The following is a 4,379-nucleotide window of genomic DNA, read 5'->3' on the forward strand; positions in this document are numbered from 1 at the left end:
ATTATTTTCTACTTTGTAAACTCGAAATATCAAAAACAACATTCTAGTATTTTTAAACCATTCAACTATATTCTCTTCAACATTACTATAACTTAAAGTTATTAACTATTTTTGCTTTTATCGTTTTAATTACAATATATTTATTATATTTCTGGAAACAAATTCGACCATTGCTTTTGTCTATTGTCACTAAAGCAGGTAGAGATAACTTTTTTATTATTGCTAAAGTAATTATTGATAACCTTGATAGTTAAATCCCGTTTATAGTTTCACTACCAAGCTCGTGTAAACTTAAAAATCAAAGTCATTAAGAATGACAGTCTATCTGATGCCTTTCACAGAATATCAGTTTTCATTATGAGGTGTTATTACTCATTTATATGAATAGCCTTTAATTTTTAGAGAAGAGTTTAGTTAGTTCCCTCCAGTTATGAGTTTTGTAGTGTAGTTCTTTTTTATGAAGTAGGACTGACAACTCTAAGTTCAACCCTCCTCCTTTTACAGACCTCAGGATCAGTAGTAGCTCTAGAAGGGTTCCGGATGGCCTTTAGTCAAGAAACATGCAGAATCATTCGAGTAATTACCTATACTGTTGTTATATTTTCTGAAATCCTATTGATTAAAATAAATAAAATCATACAAATGTTTATGACTAATTTTTAAAAAATTGAAAAGTAAGGGTAATTATTAGTCACTTTTCATATACATAGTTCATTTTATTATCTTGGAAGAAGCAGAAACAATGATTTGAGTAGAATTGGTGAGACGTGATTATTTATTATCACTATGGAATGACGATTGGAATAACGTTTTATGAAGACAGTAGAAAATGTTGTAAATATATACGGTCTATGAAAGAAGATTGTACAATATCAAAATATGAATGAAAAGCTATAAAGCTAATAAAAAACCTTTCGAAAAGTTTTAGGTCAAAGGGATTAGAGGCTTTAACTAGTGCTACTACAAGGCATCACTTTGACACAGGAAATCAAGTTGATACATTGAAATCTTTCACTATGATTAATGGACAAACTTTAGTCTTCTTCAACTTGCTGAAGCTATAACAATTAATTGGCTCTAATTAGATTTAGGTCTTTATAAAGAAACAGTGGTAAATCTTCCCTTACTATGATAGTATTACCCTAGTTTAACTAAACCATATTTTACAACTTTTTCTTTTAATTCAATTGCATCATTTTAAAATCTTTTAAATTCAGAACTTTGTTTCTAACTGATTGATCTCAACTCACGTTATTAATAATGACCATAAAATTATGTTCAGCTGCTTTACTATCTAATCAACTAACTTTTTGACTCGATTAACTATAGTTACCATTTTGATGTTGTACAATCTTCGCTCATACACTGTATATATTTGTAACATTTTCTTCTGTCTTCATAAAACGTCATTCCAATCGTCGTCCCATCGTGATGATAAATAATCACGTCTCACCAATTCGGTTTATATATTTATGTTAAATTTATTGATAATTTTGATTTCAAAATATCATAGGATTCAAGTGGCTGATCACAACCTAAATAAATTTAAGTAATTCATATTATTCCACGCTATTCTTCATATACTGTGCACTTGATTGTTCATTAGAAGCAAAAACTTTTAGTTATCTCTAAACTATATTTTCTAGATGTAATTGGATCAGCCATGTCTAATGGAGCCGACTATCTTTTCATTGGTTATTTAATCTTTCTAGATTTGATGGGTGTTATTATATGACCTACAAATTTAATAGATCAAATTGTTGTGAAAAAGTAGAGGGTGTTGAGTTCGAAATTTCACATCAAAGAGTGACATTGGTTATAGCTTATGATATGACGCCTTGATAGGAAAAAAACAGCTACGTAGGACTGGCATCTATCCGTTCATTACGACTCTCTGATTGGGATCCCACAAATGGTGTAACTCAGTGGCTTGATGTGTTATCAGACACGGTTCATAATAGAAACAAATGGCTATCCTACTGTAGTGTTTATTTAGGTTACTGCAAAAGAAAGTACTCTTTTAATTGAAATAATTCCATGTTGATTATCTTATTAAATTAACTGCGCACTGCTGAGTAGTCTCGTATTAGGACAAAATGGTCGTCCAGTGCTTCTAGGTTTCCAGTGACGATCTAGCTTAGATCGACTCATGAATTCAACTGTTATTAACTAAACTGCGTGTTTTATCATAACTTGTTCTCGTTCAGTTATTGTTTTTTTTCTATCTCATTTCTTTTCCTTCAATTGTTTCTTCACGATAATAACATTATATATTTTTTAAAAATTTATTTCAACACATAAATATTGGTACAAAGTGGTACCAGATATATATGTACCATACAACTCTCATTTGATTTATGTGAGGGCTATGATACTGCCCAAGTGCTCAAACTAAAGCAGGTGGTTTATTTAGGGGGCCACATTCGTAGCCTTCGACCTAAAGATCTGATCCACAAGGCAGTGGAACATCGTGAGGGGATGCAGTCCCATGGTAGCCGGTGACCGACGATTGATTCATACGTCATTTGTTCCCTCAGGATACTGGAGCCCATGTACACCATTGGTTTGTAATCGAGGTTTTCCAACTTCCCTAGGTGGACTCGCCTTGTCCACCAACCCCGGTAAAGCATCGGACATTCGCTTTTCGTCCTCTCAATTTCGTAAGTAACAGTAATGCCGCGAGAAGACAGTGAGTAGAACTTCTGTGGCAATGTCTGTGGCTGTATACGCGTGGCCATGTGAGAGCATTTGGAGAGGGAGAGCGGACTCTCGCCACTCTTAGCCTTACCAGGGCATTTGGGGGCTACATTATATTTAGTATGGGGCAAACCATTCTCGATATCCAGTTGTTCCGGATTTTATGTTATTTAAACAAGTAAATTGGTTAATTAATATCATTCTCAATAGCTATAATCTTATGATATAGATTGATAATGATCAAATACAATGAACTCTATATAATTACAACCTATTCAAAGAATTGAATTTCTTATTTATTCTAACAAGAATGAATCCATCTCTATTCCCATATAGACTAATATTTAACATCCATTAATTAGTAGAATAGACAACAATTCATGTATCAAACTTCATTAAAAGTCATAAAACCAACGAAAAAAAGAGCTTTCATTCCCCCCCCCAAAGAAAAAACAAAAAAGATAACCCCAGCAATAATAATAAGTAAAAAAATTAACAGTTAAATAAAGTTGATACAGATTTTTATTACAAGTCCCTAAGAGTAATTTACATCGTATAATGAAAAAACTTTCCCTTCTTCTATAATGAATAGTATAACACATAAATAAAGAGAAATTATTAAAATGTGTGTGTGTATTTGTTTATCTTCTTTTTTATATATTTCATAAATTATTGGTTAGATGTAAAATATTAAATAATTGTTGATAGGTAAAATAAACTCTTATGACTGAATATAAACATTAAAGTTTTACACGGAACATCTGTCACCAAAAATTATGAATAAATAAGTGGAAGAAAAATCTTGTAAAACATGGTACTTTCATTGTTGGCATGACTTTTATTATTATTATCATTACCATTATTATTACCATTATTACCATTACTACTATCATTACTATTATTGCTATTGCTACTATTACTAATACTATTATTACTATTACTACTACTATTATTGTTGTTACTATTATTATTATTATTACCATTACTATTATCATTATTATTACATCACAAGAGAATTAAGGGGAGAAAGAAAACAAATGTAAAAGAACCTTTCATATTATCATTCTTATTATTATTATTATCATCATCATCAAGATTATGATCATTACTCTTATCATCGTCATCGAAATCGATAGATGATAATGACAAAGTCATAAATATCGATTGATTCAATATTCCTTAGAGACTCGTTATAAATAAACGATGAAATTAGTGAAGGGAAACAAAAAATTTTTTTATGATTTTAATATGGATATGTTTATATATGTGAGCTTAAATATTTAGGTTAAATAACAAATGGATAATTGGATTTTTATACTGAATATTTTCTTGTATCCAATTTCTTCGTTATCATTTCTTTTTACAGTTATGTCCAAATTTCATTTTTTTTCTAAATTCTCCCATCAAGTTGTCGAACAGAAAAAATTGTTAATCTGTTTGTTCTTGTGATTGTTTTCACTGAATAAAATACAACTAATTATAAACAAAAATGGATAGTGGCTAGTAGTGGAATCCAGTTTGACGCGCGTTTCGTCCTATTTGGGACTCGTCAGCTGGATGTACCTGCATCTCAGAGTTCATGTTCACTCTGAGACTCGAACCCAGTACCTTTTGCTTCAAATACCATCGCGTTATCTACTCAGCTAATGAGTCCTGATAACCTGATGGATGCAAGTACATCC

Source organism: Schistosoma mansoni, chromosome 3 (genome assembly GCF_000237925.1).
Source record: "Schistosoma mansoni strain Puerto Rico chromosome 3, complete genome".
In the NCBI taxonomy this organism is placed as follows: domain Eukaryota; kingdom Metazoa; phylum Platyhelminthes; class Trematoda; order Strigeidida; family Schistosomatidae; genus Schistosoma; species Schistosoma mansoni.